This window comes from Ailuropoda melanoleuca, chromosome 8 (genome assembly GCF_002007445.2).
Source record: "Ailuropoda melanoleuca isolate Jingjing chromosome 8, ASM200744v2, whole genome shotgun sequence".
In the NCBI taxonomy this organism is placed as follows: domain Eukaryota; kingdom Metazoa; phylum Chordata; class Mammalia; order Carnivora; family Ursidae; genus Ailuropoda; species Ailuropoda melanoleuca.
Window position 1 is genome coordinate 116088595 of NC_048225.1, and position 22305 is coordinate 116110899.

Below are 22305 nucleotides of genomic sequence, written 5' to 3' on the forward strand. Positions count from 1 at the left end.
AGTTCTTATCTCTCTGTGTAGTAAACAGAGAAATAATCTTATAATCTTCATGTGGTAGACATATATAACTATTGTACTGACAAATCATTCTGATTTGAAAGGCAGAATCATCAAACAGCACCAAAAACCTCGGGCTAATAAACACTGCCTGTTGCACAGAATTCGGTAAGGGTTAGACATCACGTGCAAGGCCCTCACTTTGTAAAGTTATACAACAGTTTTGCTGGAATTGTTGTCCAGTGCAGGCCCTTGACTTTTTTTTTTTTCTTTTTTTCTCTTTGCTGACTTTCTCAAGAGCCCTGAGGTGGAGAGGACGCTCTGAAAGGGAAGCGTGTGGAGCTTACTTAGGCAGTTGGCCAAAATGGCGGCTTGGCCCGCGCTGCAGCGATGACACGACAGGAAAGTAGATCTAGGATGTTTGGGGATAGGGTCCAGTCTTTCTAAGTCCCTCGTGTTGAGCCATCGGTCTAGTTCCCTTTTGTCTGTTGCCTGTCATCCGAAAAGGATCTTACTCTGAAAACCTTTGCTTCATTAAAATGAGCCCCTGTGTCGTCTTGCTGAAAAGCGGTTTCTGACTCTCCCCATCTTCCCCTGGAAGCCCCCTGGGCAAGACAGGAGTGACTGCAGTTTGCGGTACCGCGGCAGCAGAGGTGACCTTGTCTGTACGTTGCGCAGGTCCTTCCGGGCCACGGAAATGGGATTTCAAAGCAGACCCAGTAAAGGCCAGTTGACGAGCTTCACAAACTCGGAGCAGGGTGCTCTGCCTCATGCATAGTTTTGAGATGACTCACGACCAAATGCTTCCTAAAAGAGACTCATTAAGTTACGGTAACATTTTAGAATGGTATTTATAGTGCCAATAGAAAATGGGAGGGGCGAGTTATTTGGCCATGGCCTCTCTCTGTGCACTACCACCCCAGCGATTTCTCTTTTATTCAGTTTTCAAATCCTCTTTGTCCCCTGACCAAAGGCAGAGCCTGCCAGAGGCTGCTTTCTGATGGCCAGGGGGCTCGGCCATGGAAGGCCTCCCTGGGACTCAAGTGTCCCCATTGTATCTGTCCTCCTGAGCCCTTGCCCCAGCCCCTCAAGCTGGACCCTCCGATCTACTAATGTTCCTTCCAACAGTTCTGTTCTCTGTTTATGAACAATTCAGATGTACTGTCCTGAAATGAGTGGAAATGCCAGAGGTTATTTGTTCTGGTTTCCTTCCACTGTGTATGCTCCGTTTCCGTGGCTGTCTGTTGGTTACCTAGGATATGGAGAGGGGAGGCAATGGATTGGCTGGGAGCTTGGATGGATTCCCTGGGAGGCTGTGGAGCAGGCTTAGTGGTCAGTAGGATGCCCCAATTGAGGTGCCTGATTAACCACTCAATGACCCCTTGTGGGCTGAGCCCTCAGTGTCTTCTCCAGGGCTCCTGGAGTTCCGCATGCATGCCCCTATTTTGACTTGCCCCCAACTGGTTGTATCGATTTACATAGGCTATGGAATCCTCTAAAGCTAGGATCCTATATTATTCTGTGTTATACCCAGCACAGCTCAAATCACACAAAAGATGCTTGATATATGGAGGTCAAGTGTATGCTGAAATGAACACACGTTCTGTTTCTTTGGTGTCTGAAATAAACTCAGCATTTTATATTGCATGAATGGTTTTGTTGAAAAATTAAAACTGACATTTATCAACCACCTATTGTGGCAGGACCCTTTTAGATGTATTAACTTCTTTAACCTTCACAGCAATTCTATGATAAAATAGGTATCATTGTCTATAACTCAGACGTGGTATTACCAAATTCAGGGAGAGTCAGTAATTTTGCCTGAACTCTCTCTCCTAGTAAGTAATGAAACAAGGACTTGGGCTTCTGGGTGCTTTACAGTTTGCACGGCTTCATAATGCTCCAAGCTAGGTTGCTAGCTGTATGGAGGCTTTCACTGTGCCAATGAAACAGGGAAAATGTGCTTTTATGTGAGTCACTCAAAGAGTTGATATTGGAAGATAACTTTTTTTAAATAAATAAAGATATTTATTAAAATAAAATTTTAAAATGCTATTTACTTTGGAAAATTTCAGACATCACAAAAGTAGCACGAATAGTCCCATAAGCCCTCCTGTACAAGGGTTTTCTCTACCTCTAGCTATCAGCGTTTTCTCTACATTTCCACTCACTTTCTTCTTCCCCTCACTGGACTATTTTGAAACAAATCCCCAGATACTGTATCAGTTGACTAAGATTATGAAAATCATTAGCATAATGATATTCCTTCCCTAGAACATAAACAGACTCAGACAATTTGGGCCAAGCCAACTAGAAAAGTTGATTCCGTCGAGGTGCCAGGACACATACAGCTGCAGTTCTTTCCCAAAGAATCAGGCAAACAGTTCCCATTATCCTCCGATCCCATTAGTCCTTTAGGGGATGACATGTGCCCTAGATTAGTGGAAAACAAAAGATCCATTAACGTGTAGTCTGTATTGCAGAGAGATTCACAGTTTGGGAATAAGCATGTGATTCTGCACGTTCCCTATGAAATCTCCGAAGAGCGGTCTGGATCAGCACAGATGAGTTAAACTCCCAAGTGCTAATACTTTTGTTTCCATTGCGGGTTTTATATGCCATATCACGTAAGGGAGCTTTTTCCATTCTTTTCAATGGTCCCTCCGTCCATGTCTCAGAGACTGGTTGTTGGTAGGAACTACAGGAAGGATCCCATCCACAGCGTTTTCCCATTACACCCTCAAGCGTTCGAGACTGGTTTGTAGGAATAACTAACATTTTTTAAAAAAGATTTTATTTATTTGAGAGAGAGAGAGGAATAACTAATATTTAAATGCTGATAGAAAAACTCACAGCTACCCCAGCGTTTTGAAGAAAAGTTTTAGGAGAAAGCCTTAGTAAAAAATGGTCTTTTGTCCTCAGGAAACAGCAGTTCAATATTTCTACTCCTCGTCATGGTTTGGGTTATGATCAAAACTAGAGATTGTGGCAGTGGGATTTTATGAAGAGGTCCGAGGTGTGTGTACGTGTGTGTTTGTGTTTGCACGTGTATATCCAGTGCACCGGACCAAGGGGAGAGCAGACTGAAGGTGACAGGAGGGCCGGGGTCATGTCCACTAGGATGAGAACCATTTTGGTATCTGTAGCTTTACACGCTTTGGAATCTCAGGTCTAAAAATAACCCCCGTTTGGAACCCGTGTTGTGTATCTGTATCCTGGGTTTTCCCATTCTTAAAAATACCCTGACATGCATATAAAGACTGCGTTCCAAAGGTTAAGACTCCTTAATCCTGAAGGGAGTGGTGAGTAAATTCCTTATATATCAATCTAAGAATAGGTCTGGGAGCTATTCTAGTGTATGTCATAATATGAGTGCTTTCTTCTCTTTTAAAGGAAGCAAATAGTAATGGATGGAAGAGGAGAGGTTTAAAAGGAAGAGATGAATTTCTTTGGACAAGATAAAAATCATCCTTAACATTTATCTAGAGCTTGAAAGAATCATTGCACGGAAATCATTGCATAGAAATCAGAGAGTGGAGGGGAAAAAGAAATTGTATGAGAACACTTCCCCACTGTGGCATTTCCAATTGAAGCCTACCCAGAAACCCTGGAAATAATCAGAGGAAAGTGAGTATTTTTTTTTTTAAGTGAAGTCTTCCTTTCCACTCTGATTTTCTTTGACCCGAGAGTTTCTGATCGTTTCTTCTGCAGGCAGAGATAACAGGCCTCGCCATGTCCAGCCTGCCTTCTCTGCACAGAATCCTGTTCGTCTTTCTGGTTCTGACAGAATGTCTGGCAACCAGACTTTCTGAATCAGTGTTGTTTCTGCCCTGCTGCTCCCGAGGTGCTCGTGTCCAGGCAAAGAGTGAAATAGAAAGAATGGACGCTGACTTAACCAGTCGGTTGAGGTTCCAGAAAGATCCCGGCTTCCTCTCCCCTCTGATTGCCTTTTCCCGCAGCCCTAGATGTGCTTTCCACGCACGCGGATCGCCTCTGACCGACCCCGCAACTGTATTTCCTCAAGCAGCTGGTTTTGGGTGAGTTAAAAACAAGCAAAATTTTAAGACGGTGTTCAGCTCCGCAAGTTGGAAAGGTCAACTGGGTTTTTGTGTTTTTTTTTTTTTAAAGGACGGATCCTGCACGACTCAAGGCAACTTCTGGCTTCCTGCTGGAAAGATTACAAAATGAATCCAGGAGACAATGAGCCGGCCCAAGACTTCATGGAATAGTCACAGGCTTGCTCTAGTCTCAGGTGTCCCTTGGCCAGGGGGCCTTTCCCGGGTTCCCCTCCAGGGTCACCAGCACAGTCGCAAATTTCTTGCTCGGAGCTGGCTCGTTCTATGAAGCATTTCAGGAACACTAGTGGCTGCCGATGATGGAGACTTTTGTTCCTGTGTAGCCCTGATGGAAAGAAAGCTCTCTGGAAAGGGATTATAGCATGGACTGTAATGGCATTGCTTAGCGTGGTTGTTATTTTGAAATGTGTCCTGGAGTAATAATATATTTCAGCACTCAGTTTAGATTTCACATTCTCAAGCAAAATCATGTCTAGTAAGGAGGGAGAAGCTCTCATTCTGCCCCTGGAAGCTCTCGTTCTGATGTCATGCCTACAGTCCTATCTGTTCCTAGAGGTTATTTAAATGTGTCCTGAGATAATGAGTTGCCTGTAGCCAACCCTTCCTTTTATTTGAGGTTGTTTTTTTTTTAAGATGAATCATATATCAAAAAAAAAATCACCAATTCAGAATAAAGACAGGGACATTTTAAACATTTTTGAAACATCAGTTTAAGGGTAAAAAGGAAATTTCATGACTACAGTTATGTATAATGCTACATCCAGTCCCAGGCCCACGTCTCTTAGATTCCCCCCACTATTGCTGCCTCTCTGATGTTGTCTGTTTGCTTCCTTGTGTTGCGGGCTCCCATTCGGCATCTGCAGCCTTAACCTCTCCCCTGGGCACTGGTCACCCATCTCTAAGGGTCAGTCAAATAATTCACCTAGGTGAGTGGCCACCTTAACCCCATGGTTCTCAACAGAGGGGCTTTTGAACTCCAAGGACAATTTGACAACACGTGGCGATTTTGGGTTGTCACACTTGGTGGGAGGATACTACTGGCCAGTCGGACAGAGGCCAGAGATGATGCCATACACCCTAAAATGCATGGCGAAGGTCCCCACGCAGCGTCAACAGTGCCTAGACTGAGAAACCTGCCTTTACCTGTGATCAATGTACAGTTTTCCTCCTAAATTCCACTTTTTCCATGAAACTCTCTCTGAACGACTCTCTTTTCTCCTTGCTTTGAACTTCCCTATAGACGTTTGGCACTAAGCCATGCACCGCACTGCCTTGTTCTTTAGAATTTGTGTGTGGATAGCTCATCTCCCTAATTGGATGTGAGGTTTCCTGACAGCAGGGCTCATCTCCTCTTCCTTTTGTGCCATTAACTGTACCCACCCCAGTGCTCTGCACTTAGCGTTTCCGCAATACATTCCAGATAAATGAGCATATCTTCAGTGGATGATTGAATCCTGAAGTTTGAAGTTGATACATTGGGATGATGGCAAGGATTCTCCAAGAAACTTAGGGAGGAGGTAAAACAAACAAACAAACAAAAAACCCCCCAAAAAGACTCTCTTAGAGATTTAGAGAAATTAAATAAGCGTATGATGGAAGTGGACAGCATACTCTCTGGTGTCCACAGAAGTAGCCATTTGATAATTGGTTAATAATAATCTTAACATGTTTAAATAAAGACATGAAGCACAGAAGAAAAGGAATAGCAGAGTTAATGATTTATGTTAAGTCTTAGTTGGAGGATTCAAATGACTGAATTTGGGAGACATAGATATCTGTACAGTGTTTCCTGTGAGATGATGGGAGTTTCATCAAACCTTATCTTTGCTTAGATGACATGATCCTCAAGACATTCCCCACCCATTTGTTTCAGCTCCACGCCAACCACGCAACATTCAGATTAATAACCCAGCCTCCTAGCTATTCAGTACATAGAAAGGGAGGTCTTAGATGGGAGGGACAAGCATTCAGAACACTGGACACAGATATCACCCATAATAAATTAGTAAGTTGACCTTTGGTTTATACATTAATCTCCTGTGAACTGAGTGTGTGAGTCTCTCCCCAAGATTCTGACTACGTCTGGGATTATTGATAAGGTCCAGTTGCTGACTGAAAAGGCAGGGGGCCAGCTCTGGTCTGTGACTCATTCACCAAAACCATGCCATGTTGGAAACTGCTCGACCAATAGCTAGCTGGCTTCTCCCCTGTGACATCCCTATTTTGCCTCAAGCCTTTCTTTCCAGCTCCAACATATCTTAACATTGCAAGATGTCAAGTCCCATTCCCGATTCTGGAATTATCCCTTTTTTTCTTTCTTTCTTTCTTTTCTTTTTCTTTTCTTTTCTTTTTTTTTACCCCTAAAGCCCCTTGAAAATTCCATTTATACTTTATTTAGAAATATTCTGATTGGAAAAAAATAAAACAAAAAAACCCCACATGCGGCTTCTTTTTAATAAAGGAAACTAAGCGGGAAGGTCAAATTGCTCTTAGAACTTTTTATAGGCCTGGCAGCACTGGAAACATTTCATCATTAAAGAACGTGTGACAAGTCACTGGGACCATTTACTGAGGGTTTCTCAGGGACAGACCAAGAATAGCAAAAGGGATCTTTTCTAAAAGACTCCATGATTTGACTCGGTTTTCCCGAGAACAGCTAGGACTAATTAGAAAGAACTTGCAGCTTGTATTCGTTACATTTGACTATTTGTTAACAAGCTCTTGTGTGCAAAACAAAGATTGATTTCAACTTGATTCATCCCTCCAGTCCTCTTTCCACGCCTGCCTCCATCTTTTCACTGAAATGCAAGAATTTCTTGTTTAATGCCATTAATTAACAAGGAAGTTGGGATGAAAATATCTTGAATGCTCCACCTAATTATAATCCCAGTCATGAATGCTGGAGAAAATGTGGCGTCTTAATAAAAAGAAAACAGTCTAGAACAATATTACGCAGTTTATAAATTCCACTGAACCACTGTGCAAATAAACAATGCTACTGAATCACACAACAAATCATCTCACAATTAGGCCACACAAGACCAGCTGCTCTACAAAGGCGCCCGTGAGCCAAAGAGGAAAACTTTGAAGATAAATATTGCCATATGTGAAGAGGGAAAAAAAATCCCGACAAACCTTAATTGCACGGAGCATCGTTTTCCAGTGCTATTTGCCGTGGGAATAAAGGATTTCATGTTGTGACCCATGACTGTTGTAAGCATCTTCTTTGGTACGGGGTGTAGAATTTCGGATCAGACTGGTGGCCATGTGAACCTGGATACATGTGAAATGTGCCTCCTTATTCCATCCCTACTTCCCTTCCCTCACCTTGATGTCATCTCTTCCCACTCCACATACAAAATCCATTCTCCACGAATCTATGTGGGGTGGCCACTTTATACCTTAGCTGGAGAGAACCATTACATGCAGGTGGCCTCCCAGAACTCTAAGTTGGTGGATATCCCCAGGGCACAGACACATTTCCGCATGTGGTGGAGTCTAGCAAGAAAGCTCCCTCAATTGGATGAGCCATTCCCGAGACAAGCAGTAATGGTCTTTAACTTAACTGCAATTCTTAGATTACCCTTGGATTTGACGGTAATTGCAGTTCTTGGATGATCCTTGTCACCACGTACCTCCCCCCTTTTTCTAAAGGCTTGACAGTGACTGCACTTTCAACCTCATTTCTCATTTATATCAAATAGTAGCCAAGGCAGGACCATCACCCCAGGAAAGAACGAGACAAATTCCCACGGTGTCAACATTCGCAGTCCTCAGCCCCCGTGATGAAGCCCAGAGAGTAAAAGTTGCCCAAAGACTAGAAGGAAAATTCTCGTTCAAATTTCTAGGGGTGTTTCATTCTGCTTTTAATTGTAGTCATTGGAAATGCAATACTTGGAGAGCTCTTTGGAAGAAAATCACTTTATCTTATTATTATTTGTAAAATGTTGATGAACTAACAGCTCTTTATTCATAGATGCCCCATTTGTCAGCTTACATGGAGTCTTCCTTGGGTCCGTGATGGGTGAAGTGTAATATTGACATCAAAATTGCACTTTTACCATGTTGTGTTTGCACTCTGTTTCCCAAGGTAAGATATTATCCCCCCTCTTGCTTCACAAAGGAAGTGCTTCTCTTTGCTTTTACCTTCTCCCTCTTTGTGGAATCAGGAATGAAATCTGCCTTGGGGCGCCTGGGTGGCACAGCGGTTTAAGCGTCTGCCTTCGGCTCAGGGCGTGATCCCGGCGTTCTGGGATCGAGCCCCACATCAGGCTCCTCCGCTATGAGCCTGCTTCTTCCTCTCCCACTCCCCCTGCTTGTGTTCCCTCTCTCGCTGGCTGTCTCTATCTCTGTCGAATAAATAAATAAAATCTTAAAAAAAAAAAAAAAGGAATGAAATCTGCCTGAATCAAATTAGAACCTCCCAATGGGACAACCAAGCTTATGAGTTGGTTATAGTTTATACCCTTTGTCCAAAAGGGATGCAAAATGTTTCAAGGTTGATGGTGGACTAATGTAAGCATTTTTGAGCAATTATCATAGTTTGTATAATGTTTTATTTTAGAAAACCTGAGAAGAAAATTAAAGAATTTAGAGGAGGCTGAATACTTTGTTTTTGGGGCTGGGAGTGCATCATCAACAGCAACAACAAAAAATTGGAAGCCCCTATTTACTTAAAAAGACATTTGGAATTTAAATTATATAGGGGTGCCTGGGTGGCTCAGTCAGTTAAGCATCTGACTCTTGATTGGGGCTCAGGTCACGATCTCAGGATCGTGAGATTAAGCCCCAGGTCAGGTTCCATGCTCAGCATGGAGTCTGCTTGAGAGTCTTTTCCTCTGCTCCCCTGCCCCACTCTCCTTCTCTGAACTAAATAAATAAATCTTAAAAGAAAACATTAAAAAAAAAAGAATTTAAATTATATATAATTTGGGAGATCTTTTCTCCTGTATACTTACTGCTTACAGGTCATTATCTCCAAGAGTGTAAATCAAGCATATTCTATCATCACTTCCCCAGGGGTTGCCTGGGTATAGCTCTTCCGTTAAATCTGCTTTGTATTTGAAACCAGCAGTGTTAACACAAATAATGTCTGCAGTGATGTTGCAAAGAATGATGGTTACCTGATGTTTCCTGCTATACCAAATAACGTGGCTCCTGTTTGTTATGAATTCCAATAACAGTATGATACAATAGTTACGGTCATGGAGACACATGTACTTGGGTCACAAAATTATATGTGCTGAGCAATGCTCCATTATTAAATGCAAGTGTATAAATGAGATCAGATTACAGCAGTTTCTGAAGGCAGAAGTAAGTTGCATGGGCAAAAGCAGAGGTGCTCATGGGACATCCTCTTGCTATAATGCTTCTTCCTTCTCAGCACAGGCATATGGCCTCGTGGGGGTTTCCTATTATCAGTTGACTGAGGAAAGAATCATCTACGCCTGGTTTATGGATAGTTCTAGATGACATGCTGGCACTACCCCCGAAGAAAATTGTTACAGCCCTATAGCTCCACTCTGGGGTGACCCTAAAGACAGGAGTAGGGAAAAGTCTATCGGTGTGCAAAACTTAAAGCAGTGTGATTAAAAGTTGTTCATTTTGCTTAGAAAGAGAGGGCTAGAGTTGTAGATGTACAGTGATTCATGGGGTGTTGTTATCGGTTTCCCTAGATTGTCAGAGATTTTGGAAGGATCACAATTGGAAAATTAGTGACAAAAAGGTCTGGGGAAGCAGTATGTGGATGGATCTCTGAATGTGCATCCAAAAGCAAACTAAGCAAAGGAGTATTTAATGATCAGGTATACAAGATGACCTGCCTTATTGACGGCAGTCAATTCCTCTCCCTAGGTGTCCCTGTCCTTGCTTAATAGGTTCTTTGAACAAAACGGACATAGAAGCAGTAGTGGAGGTTATGCGTGTGCACAGCAAGCTAGTCTTATACTCACTAAGGCTCGTTCGGCTTCAGCCACAGCTGAAGATCTGTCCTGCCAGGAGCAGAGAACAGCACTGAGCCCCTAACATGGCACCACTCCCTGGGGGGTTTAAGCAGACATCTGGCGGCAAGTTGATTGCATTGGGTCATTTCCTTCAGGTAAGATGACAGCACCAGCATTTTGTTCTTGTTGAAATAGACATTTACCCTAGATGTAGATTTCGCCTTACCTTCCTGTAGTTCTTCTGCTAACACTACCATCTATGGACTTACAGAATGCCGTGATCACCATGCAACATTGCTTTCCACAATGGACTTCATTCTATGGGAAATTAAATCCTGCAGTGGCCTCATACTCATGCATTTCTGTGGTCTTCCTCGGTTCCCCGTCACTCTGAAGCATCCGGCCTTGTACAATGGTAGCATGGCTTTTTGAAGACTTGTTACAGTGCTGACTGGATGTAAATAGTATGGATGACTGAAGTCATAGCCTCCAAGATGCTTTATCTGCTCAAAACTAGTGAGCAATAGATAGTCCTCTTTCTCTCATAGATAGGATTTATCTATTACATAGATAGAGGTAGAAATGTTGAATGGTTTCTCTTACTCTTACCCCTAGTGATATATCAGTGGAATTTTTTCTTCATGTCCATGCTCTGTTGATCTAGAGGTCTTAGTGCCCAAAAGAGAGGAAACAGTAATGGTTTCATTAAACTAGAAGCTGAGATCCTGGAGAGGTTTGTGTGTGGTACTGTGGCGGTGGGTACGTCTCTACTGCAGGTCACATGCAGCATTGGAGCTGGAGACTTGGAGGCAGTGAGAGGCTCACATTGTTTCCAGTTGATCCTCATAGATTTTCAGCTTATCCTCGTGGATTTAGTTTGTCCTTGCTTTCCCCTATTTTGTGTCTATCTTTCCTTTCCTGAAACCCTGTCCTTCTGACTTCAAGCCTAGCAGTACATAAACTGTTTAGCCTATGATCCTGTAAAGTCAAATATATATCTGTTGCCTGGGGATTTTGCTTCTTGGATTGACCTCTGACTAACTACTTAAGTTGGAATCTAATATATGCCTCTAGCTATGAATGTGATCTTAAGCAAAGCTCACTATGCAGGTTTTCTCATCTATAAAATGGGGATAATACTATCATTTGGATTGTTGGGAAAATTTTATGAGCTAAGAGCTAAGCACTCTGTAAGACATAGGAAGCACTCAATAAATGGTCACCACTACCCACAAAACTTGACTTAACTCCAGATGATTTTACACAGTGTCAGGGAGTTTGGAGGTTGGAAAAGATTTTTATGTCATCTAAACCAGTAGTTTGTCTTAAGAAGATCAAACTTCCCAGTCTTTTTAGGGTAGAAATCTTACCCTTGCTCATTTAATGTCACTATACCCAGTGTTATTTATAAGCTATATTCTGGAGAGAATTCCTTCAATGTTTATTATCACTGAGAGAAGGTTTTTAAAGCTAAATATTAGATTTAACAATTCAAATGAATGCTATCCTTCAAAGTAGTCTTTCTGGATCTGTTTTTTTTTCTTTCTTTCTTTCTTTTTTTTTTTCTGTAAATGAAGGAAGTTGGAAAAATTTATCTTCAAAGTCCCTTCTAATTCTAGAATGTTATAAAGATTAGTCAACTGGGAGGCTATTCATTTATCCTGGAAGATTTTTTTTCATTTGGGGAATCCTTTCTTTTGGGGAATAGGAGTAGGTATTTCTGCTTGGACATTGTCTTCACAATTGGTTTTTTGGGATCAATCCGGGGAGAAAGTCTCATTGCATTATAGCTAACTCTTGTTTGTAACTCAAACTAAGCTTGTGTTATGAACCTTGGCATCAAAGGATTTGGGGCTTTTTCCAAAAGTCAAATAATTGTGTAAGGAAGATGTACTGCCATTTGAGATATTCTGATAGAAAGTTCAAAAATGAGATTACAAGAACCTTTGGGGTAGTATCAATACCGTCTTGGAATATTATTAGCATTTGACTATTAACCTGGGCAAACCAGAGGAAGCAAAGACTTCCCCTATATGCCCCAGATGGAGTTTATGAGGAGTTAGGAAGTTCAGGGTTAAACCTTGGTCCCAGTATTTACTAGCTTTTCCCTCAGGAAGTCACTTTATTTGTGGAAGTCTTGAGAGCTTCATCTATAATATGGGAACAACGTACTTATATAGACTTCTAGAATTATTGTGAAGCACAAATAAAGTGGTAGTCATGAGACACACTTGAAAGCACCCAAGACTGTAAAGCAGAGGTTGGCAAGCTCTGGCTCCTAGATCAAGTTTAGTCCGTGGCCTGTTTTTGCATAACCAGTGAGACAGGAATGACACAGATGAATGTGTGTCCCACTTTGCTGATAGGGAACATCAACTCTGAACCCCAACTATGAAGATTGTTACCCCCCCAAGATAATTTTTTCTTCTTATTAGTAGATCTATATTACAAAAAAATTATACTCAATTGTATTACTATTACATTTTGAGTTCTATTAATAAAAATTTAAAAAAATTTTTTAAAAAGTTCGATTAATAAAAAATTAATAAAAAATAAAAAGTTAATAAAAAAGATTTGTCTTCTTTTTTGTTATATAAATACCTACACAATATCCTCTATTTGGCCTCCACAGAGCCTAAAATATTTACTATCTGAGTTTCCAGAAAAAACTTGTAGATCCCTGCTATAGAATATCATGCAAAGAACTTTGTATTATTAATAATAAGCAGAGTTATTGCTCACAAACAAAGGTTGCCATAAATTATTCGTTTTCTTTCCTAGTTATATTACATTTCTTTGTTTATACTTGAATGTACATGACACAACACTTTCTAACAAATAGTAAAGAGAGAGAGAGAGAAATCTCTTACCTAGCTGAATTATAATCTTAATTTTAAAATCTGAATTGCAAAATGGCAAACTTCTGAATTTGTGAAAATGTGTAGGGGACAAAAAAAAGAAAATTAAATCATAAAAAAGAATCTTCAAAACCAAACCAAGAGTGGAGAGGCTGGCTTGTCTTATGTTCCCCAAAGCCCTTGGACGGCTTCTGTGATTGCTGGACTCAGGGGGGCCCTCAGAGGAAGGGATGGGTGCTGAGAAAATGCACCAGGGGCCTTCGTGCAGGCAGGCAGGTATGAGAGTAGGAGCTTCCTTACCTGCCTCACATGGAAAGTCTGGAAGTTCCGGTTACGACACTAATACCATCTTTATGGGTAGGAAAATCTTAAAAATGAAGCCAAGTTAGTTCTGTATGAGAATGATTTCAGATGTGGATGTCTTTATGAGAAAGACAAAACACCAAAGTAATCCTCATGGGCCACGGCTCTCCTTGTGTGTTTTCATGACACACGTCAGTATCTGCATTCCAGAAAAAAAATAAATAAATAAAAAAATAGGGAAAGGAGGGAAGGGAGAACGATTTTCAAAACGTATACCACCCGTTCTTATTGTCGTTTCAAATACTTGTCTCACATAAAGCCCGGAGTGCCTTTGTTAGAGGTCAATTAGGCAACTTCGAGAATTGCAAAGGTGGTGTTTCTCTCCTGTGAGGGGAAGTCAGGGGGAGTTGAAAGAGAGAATAACCTTTACCTCATAATTTTCCTTCCCCTCCTCTCTGTGAAAGCCACATTCGTCTCTCAGTGAAGGTACTTGGAGAAACTTGCTAAAATTTTCCCTCATGCTTGAAATTTACTTACCCTGGGTAACAGGAAATGTGGCGTCTTGTGATGTAGATTGTTATACCAGATGGTAATCTTAGCACATGTCATTTATGTAGATCAGCCGTGTGTGAGTCATCCGTGAGGCTGACCTCAGCCACTGGGAAATTGGGCTCCATACCACTGTTGTTAATAAATAATAATAATCAACATAACGGTACTGATTATGCATCATTTGGATGCACGGTTATGAGGCTCTTGCCTTCACATGACATTAAATAGGGAATCGTTTTCTTTTTCTAAATAGTATTTTGTTACCCACCTGGCTATATGGCGAGATTGTTGTTTCTTAACTGAAAGGGCAAACACAAAATTAAACTCCATTCAATTAGGTGATTAAAATGTCTGCCCCTTGCGTTGTCCTGTACATTGACTGCCTTGATTACATTGTTCTTCCTTCCCAGCAAGTTTCTATCTTACTCAGAGTGTCCTCTTCCAGGCTCTGTGATTGGAGTTATCCATTTAAGGCTGAAGATGACCTTGGGTGGAGGGATCCACACTCTTTTACCTTCCCTCCTTTTTAACCTTAACTGGCTACTTCAGCCATGGAAAATGTTTTCATATTTATTATAATTTCGAGGACTTGCTTGTTGCAAATAAGCCAGGCAGGAAAGGGCTGCATGGGATAAACTCTTCCAGGTCCAGAAGTATGTTTTCTTTGCTTCCCACCTTCTGTCCACTCAGCCTTTCCGCCTTTAGTCCTCCCCTGCCTTCCTTCCCTTCTGCCTCCTTTTCTGGCACTTGTCCCTTTCAAGGGCCTAGAACTGTGCTTTGCCCATAAAGGCCAACATCCTTTTGGCTTTGGAGCTGTCTGCGGGCATTTTCCAATGTGGCACTTGGCTGTCCCTTGCTTGAGGCCCCCCACCCCTGCCCCCACCCCGACGCTCTGTCCTCTCCTTGACATCTGATGCCCCTCTCCGGCATCTCTGACTCCCCCGCACATTTCACAGCACCTGGATAAATGTGTCTCTTCTTTCTTTTCTTCCTCTTCCTTCCCAGCTGTTGTTTACTTCTTAATTTGGTCAGATATTGGGCCTCGGGGAAGTGCAAAGCTGAGATTCATGCTCTCTGACATTTCCTTCACTCGGTCTTGTTGTTCTTGGGCTCCTTTCGATCCACCACGTTCTTGCTCAAACTTTCTTCTGGCAGGAGGCGATCAGGAAGGCCCTCCTTCCTTCTTCCTGCCTCTTTTTCTCAGGATGCCTTCAGGACTGGAGCTGGTACCAGCACTGTCTACACAGGCAACTCCATGGGGTCATTCTGCATTTCTGATTATTTCCTGACTGTCTCTTTGAGAGAGATGCCATCCTCTCTTTTTTGCTTGGTTCCTTTTACTCCAAGATAACATTTCTGACCGAACATTGTTAGGGTAAGAACTCTAAGGTCTAATGGTAATGAGTTTATATGCATTTTTTCCCACCTCGCTTCTGATTGTGACCAGAGTCATTCATTTCTTGACTAAATTTGGATCAGAAAACAGAAGGAGCCAGTTCATAAGGGGTTTTAATGCGTGGGGCTCTCCTGGAGCATTGTAATGACTAAGGTGCAAGAGAAGCAAGTTTCCATGGGAAATAGGAGGCATTGGTTTGCCTCTTTCAGGGGGCAGTTAGAGAGTGAACTGTCACTGAAGTTGTGCTGCCCTAATTTTAGGTAATTTGGGTTTTTTTTGGTTTGTTTTATTTACCTTACTCAGGCAGGCATAGAGCTACGAGGTCTCTAGGAGTCTTTGGAGTGAGGTCCTTTATTATCAAGCACTTTCTAGGCACAGTCTCCCCCAGGGGTCCAAGTTGTGTCTTGGCAATTCACCCGCCCTGTCTCCTGCTCTCAGGAGTTCCTCGTACCTCAGAGGAAGCAACTCTTCACAGTCTACGAAGGTCTCGGCGGGGACTCCTCTGAGACCTTCTCGGCTCCTGGCTGGGAGGGACCATCTCCCTTCAGTCAGGACAGACAACAGGCTTCAGATCAATGGAATGAGATCAACGTAGGACGGAGCTCCGAGCCCAGTGACTGTAACATCTGACAAGTAGCAGCAGCTCTCCTTGCCTTAGATTCCTCATGGATTACATGGGGATATTAGAGCACCCATCTCATAAAGTGGCTGCGAGGATAAAATGAGAGAATCCTGTGAAGTACCTGGCACCAGTAGATGGCAGCTATTTTTATCTATGATCCAGTAGGTAGAACATTTCTGTGCTCTTCCCAACCTGAAATGGAGATGCCTTTACATCATCGTTCATGGCTATTCTTAATTACTCTTGTCATTTGACTTCTAAGTGCCCATCGCAAGCTTTCTATCAAGCCAGATGCCTGTAAAACAATATGAATAGCAATTATATAAAAAGTCTCTGCAGAGCTCCAGGAGCATGAATTTTTAGATCCTCGTAGATCAAGGTCACTGAAAAGCAGAACATGTCGAGTCTAGGATGGGCATTAAAACTAACCACTGCCTCCCTCCTGCCATAAAATGCTAAGCCCTTACAATCATACAAGATACCTAGATTGTAACATACAGGTGGAATGTAAGAGGTCAAGACCGGGGTTAGGAGATGTAGGTTTCAGAATGGGTGCTTCCAGCTCTGAAGTCCTATGACCTGTGATGGTGAGCTCCTTGGCTAGATTATATAAACTCCTTGAAGGCCTTTTGATTTCTGGAGGCAGGTAGGTGGGGGTTAAAATTGACAGTGATCTGAGATAGCATCAATTCCTATATTGTTTCTGGGCTTATCTGAAAGTTCCACTCCTCTCCGAGAAGTAACTAGTCTCCCCCAAAATAATGAGCCTTACTGTAATCTGTCCATGCAGCAAGCATCTGTCTACGCTTCACAGATCTCTTGTACGAAACTCACACTTCATATAAGGGACTAGCATGCTGATTTCAAAGTGACATCATAATCTAGTTAAGGAGATAAACAGTTTAACTTTGAAACAGGACGCGAACTGATTATAAAGCCATTTATGAATGTACACTGCACTTGTTCCCCTCTGCTCCCTAACACACGCACAGTAAATACTCAAGGCAGAGCTGTTTTGCTCTTTTCTGAAGCTTTTTTCCCCAATCACTTACTACAGTGCTAGACATGATCTCTATAAGAGGCTGTAGGAAATAAGAATTAGAAAATTCTTGAATTAATAGTGCTTATTATAAAGGATAATGAACGTTAGTTTAAGATTCTGTGACTACAGATATCAACGGGAGGGCTAATCAACATGATGGTTCTAATAGAAAATGCCAAGAATCCAAAGACACTTGTGTGATGAGTCATTGCCATTCAGTTTCTTCCACAAATGGTCTGAACTCTTAAATCAACAAATGGTAGTTGCTAGAAAGGCATTTTTCAAATTAGCAATGAAGTATTAATTATTTTTCAGTTTCTATTGGCAGTTTTTTAACCCACAGCTTGAAATGTGGAGTCCGAAGGATGTAGAGATTGGGCCCAGTCCTCATCCAACGTGTAAACTCACTCCACATTGTCCATCAACATCCAGCCTCTTTCACACACCAGCACCGTGCACTAAAAATAGAATGTGAACTAAAAATGAAGCCACATACGTAATTTTAAATTTTCTAATGATTTCCTTAAAAAAGTAAAAAGAAACAGGTGAAATTAATTTTAATAGTACGTTTTATTTAGCCAAATATGTCCCAAATACAATCAGTTCAGCAGGTAATCGTACAAACATTGCAGAGATAACTTACGTTCAAGTGTTTCATACCAAGTCTTCAAAAATTCAGTGTATTTGACAAAGCACATCTTAACTTGGACGAAGCCAACCTTCAGTGTTCAATAGTCCCATGCAATTAGTGGCTACCATATTGCACAGCATAGATCTATATAGTTACAAAGGAAAAAAATCACTTCAGTACCCTCCAACTCTCCTCTAGAAAGCCATTGCAATTTCAACAGTGTAGGTATCAGAAATTTCTTCTTTGTTTTGCACTGAAATCTGCATGCTTTTAATTTCTACCCTCAGTCTCTGTTCTACCTTCTCAATCATACTTTTAGTACCACTGAAATGTCACGTTGGCTTTCAGGAGTGGCAGTGTGTCATGACATAATTCTGGTTGTTTTCAAGTTTTCTCTTAAACCAGAATTCCCATTTTTTACTTTTGAAATTGGATTTTTTTAGATCAGCGACAGAATTTTCTAACTAAAGTTGCTACATTTCGCCTTGCTAGTTGGGTGATTATTCCTGACTGACAAAATCTCTTTTGGAACAGAGTTCTACCAACTAACTAATCAGGTGTTCCTTTCTGGTTCATGTTGTCCTTATAAGGAATCAGCATGTCAGCAGCATCCTCACTGAATTCAGTGAGAAATAAGTTAATTTAGGGCATCCATGACTTGCTGTGAGAACCTTCTTTCCCGGTTAGGTGGCCACCTCCCTAAGGTTACAGTCACTTCAAGTTATAAAGTCACCAACCAGCTGGTCATTTGGGTTCACATTTCTTCATCTTCCCCATCAGGACATCATGACTCACCTTGTCAAATGTCCTTCCCAGACGGTCAAAGTTCTCAGCTGTCAGAACAGGAAATAAGTTAATACTTCTTGCTTAATTCAGTGAACCCGGAGTGAGCTTGGTCAGAACCACATTTTTCTCACTCCGGGCTTCTGTCACCTTTCATGTTCCTCAGAGTTCTTCAAAATAATTGACAATGCCTCATGGTTCTCATCTTTTGGTTTCCTCATCCCAGGGATCTTCTATAAAATAAGTAGTTGGTCTTTCTTCATTGTTTTTCAGCATTCGCTCTTTTTTAAATTTTTAAACATTCTGGCATAGGTTACATGACTATTAATTTTTAAGGTTAACTTATTGGAGTAAGCGAGAGAGAGAATTTTCCTATCAGGGCAATTTCTGAAGTCAGAAGGGTCTCATAATTAGGATGATGAGAAGATATTTACTTCTTGGATCAGAGAAGAGGGAGAACAATTTTTGCCATAGAAAGCATGATTTCCAAGGGTCTACTGATCTCACTTTATTTTTCCTTTATCTTTTCCCCCTACTGATTCACTTTTTTTGGCAGTACTGCTTGTTCCTCCATTCTCTTCGTGTTATTCCAATTCACTGCTTCTCTTTAAATTAAAGGGATAGGCATTATTTTCTTTTCCAGTAATATAAATGATAGATCTGAAGGTTTTGTTTTGTTTTGGAAGCGCAGAAAAGCAACTAATCAGAAGTCTGGTGGAAGAATATATATTTCTCCAGCTCCTTATAAAGTCATGTTCTATGTATGGCCCAAAGTTGGGTCATGTTGTCAGCTCATCATTGACTATATCATATTTTAATGTTCTGTTTCTAGATGTGGCTTATTGACTATTCTGTGAATTGTTGGATGTTAGGGGTTATATCTTATTAGTCTCTGTGTTATTGGCACCTTATGTTTAAAAGTCTTTCCATGAACACCATGCTGTGCATGAATAAATGAATGAATGAATGAATGAATCACTTATATGACACTTAAATACAACTTCTACCTGAGTGCTTCCTGTTCTGAAATACTACTTTACATTCAACCCATTACTATGTTTGATAGCTTTAATGACAAAAAGCTTTTCTTTGGTATTTAGGTAAAGCTGACCCTCAGAGCTACCATTTTCCCATAGAAGCATCTTTCCCATGTATTTATTCTACACATTAAACTGAAGGCTTCAGGCCTGATGAAGATAGCAATTTTGTTTTCAACAGGAAGTACTGTGCTTATTCCTTTGCTTGTTCAACGATCTTCATTCCAGTGGCATTCCAGTGGCAAGCTTCTGGCATGCCAACCACACAGGTCATTTAGGGAGAAATCCAAATTCCATTTAGACACATTTTGAACTCCTCTAAATATTGTACTTTCTCAGGCTTCCAGGGAGCCAGTGTTTATCACTGGATGAGTACAGTTACAGAGAGATCAAGGACTTAGTTTATTCTGGGTCACGTCCATTATAATGGCCTAGTTTAGGCCAAAGAGTCCTCGTGTTCCCAACCACTTTCCTTCGTCTTAAAGTGAAATTTTCGGCAACGTTGCCCTCCTTCCCAGGATGAACCCATCTTGAAGCCCAGGCAGGGACTGCTCTTTCTTTATTCCAGATCAGCAGTGCCTACTTACTCCCATAGCTCTTCCTCTCCCCTCGACCCATTGCCAGATAATACAGTATGAAGAACCCAGGATCTGACACTCGTATTTGGCTCAGGGCTGGTTTGTGAATCACATGTCACAACAGAACTTTAAATCGTGTGTCCAACACAAAGAAAGATGACGCCAGTGCTTTGAAATATCTTTTAATACAAAATATGTCAATCCTCCCCGGCCCCCCAGCCCTGCTCCCTTCTTTCTTCTGCATTTTTTGGAGATGTTTAGAAGTCATGTCATCTTTGTTTGTGAAATACAATTTTAGGATGAAGGTATGTCAATATTGTGAATGTGCAGTAAATACTGCGAGAAACATGAGACCATGATTATGTCGGCTTTGATCACACCGATTCCCCTAATTAAAAATTCCACCGAGGAGAGTGCTGTGGAATCATGTAAACCCTGTGAATTACCTAATAATGATAGAAATATTCAAAGCATTAGTGATTAATGAACAGATGTGAAGAGGCAATGCAAACTTATGGGAAACCATTTCTAATGGTGATGTCAGCAAGCAACAATTTGCAGACATAATTACTAAAAAATTATCAGAGACTTCCTTGTCAAGTATTTTGTATGTTTATAAAGCTGTTGGTGACTCATTTTAGAAGTCTGGGAGACTTATTTGATTTGGAATCAGGATTTTATTATAGCTTAGCTGTTATGTAATAGTTTACTCAGACTGATGGGGAGATATTCTTCCATGTCAACATAACTTGTATGTGTGCAGTGAGATTTCCTTGTAGTTATTTCAGCAATTCATATCTGAATGCTTTCCCATATTTTCATGCTTGAGTATATTCTCAGTTTGTAAAGTGGGACTCTAGAGTGGTCATGAGATTAATTATTCAATAGATTACCACTGGCTTAGGGCATTGGAACAAAGTTGCTTTAGATTGTGAAGTTGGTAATGCCATGCGACGTGACTGTTCCTGGCATGACATGAACTCAGTATATGGGTTTTTTTGTCTTACATATGTCATGCTACTTAGCACTGTAAGCCAAAGTCTTCTATGGCTTTGCTAAGGTCGGTACCATAATTAGTCAAGCTCTACACACATGCCCTCAAAATTCCAATGTTTGAGTGCAAAGTCATCTGGGTACATCCAGTTTTTAGGTTGGCTGGGAAACTATTGTTTGATCAACACCTCTAGTTGCTAACTAGAAAGAGCATTTCATTTGGAGCTTCCAAAACACTAATAGCAACCAGATAGACATGATGTCTGTCCTTTGCCTCAAATTTTAATGATGTTGTTGTCTCCAGAACAACTCCAAAAGAAACATAGCCTGAAAAATGTGGTGCTTTCCAAGAAAGGTTGGGTGTTATCTTTGCTCTAAAGGGGACAGTGTGGAGAAATAAAGAAATGGAATGAGCAGGGAGGGCTCCTGTATTCTGTTCCTGGCTCTTCAACTGCTTAGCTGCTACTGTACCATTGATAATTTTTCTGGTTTCTCTTTCTATAAGTTTCTTTATCTGTTGACTCACAGAAGCAGAATTTAACCATGCAGCTACATAATTAGTATGAATATTTGCTTACGTGGGCTTCTACGTAGACATGGGATCGTATTTAAACACTTTGTAAATGGATTTATTACTTGATACCGATTTGATAGTCCTTTCTGCCTCTGCAATGTATATTAACATAGAGAGTAGCAAGGAAGGAAGAACAGGAGAGTGAAAAAGAGGAATTTGAAACAACTGAAAAGGACTGGACTTGCTCCTTTGGGTAAAGGAAGGCCAATAATATATTTTGGATGATAGCTGCATAATTCTTCAACACTAACACAGAAATGCCTCTGTTTTGTAGTAATGAATAATGAAGAACATTTTATGATCCAGAAAAGTCACAGAAAGTCACTGTATAAAGGCACCACTTCCTTTTGGCCAGTTTTTCACTTACAATAAACAAAGCTTCTATTTTAATTCCTGAAGCACACATTGTCACGCAAGATGGTCCCAAGAGGAAGGAATTGCGCTTCCTTTTGGCATCTTTTGGAAGTTCTCTAAAGCAACGATGTGGCTTTGCCATTTCGTGGGGAGTGTCCATATATCCATGTACTAGCTGGTGGGATAAGGCTGAATAAGAACAGGGACCTGCAAATACTTCCTTTTCTGGTCCAGTCTATTTTCAAGTCTCGTCTCTGGCTTCTTCCATATTCTCACGTCTGGTCCGCTGGGACACTAGTCTGTGTAATTGCTGATGCCCTGCTCTCTACCTCTGTCAGTCAGACCCCTGTGCCTGGTCTAATCTTCACCTCACATTTCATCCTCTTGACTCCTACTCACCTGCTAACTTTCTTAACCCTACTAACTTGCCATGTTTCCTCCCCGCCCTGAATTTGAAGAACTTCACGGTTGACTTTTTCTCTTGCCCTGTTCTATTCTCAGGGGGCCTGGAGCAGAAAGTGTCTGGCATTGTCAGCATTGGACTTGAAGGGTTGTAAAGGAATGAAT

General features: G+C 41.2%; 1 long non-coding RNA gene across 2 annotated transcripts; it reads left to right on the forward strand.

The window, feature by feature from the left end:
* The first annotated feature begins 3410 nt into the window (after positions 1-3410).
* Positions 3411-4661, forward strand: LOC117803274. Of its 2 annotated transcripts, none has more exons than XR_004626962.1 (3): positions 3411-3624; positions 3709-4034; positions 4126-4661. It is a non-coding gene; the product is annotated as an uncharacterized LOC117803274 (long non-coding RNA). The 2 variants fall into 2 exon arrangements; XR_004626963.1 differs by having other exon boundaries at positions 3842-4034.
* The last annotated feature ends 17644 nt before the right edge of the window (positions 4662-22305 follow it).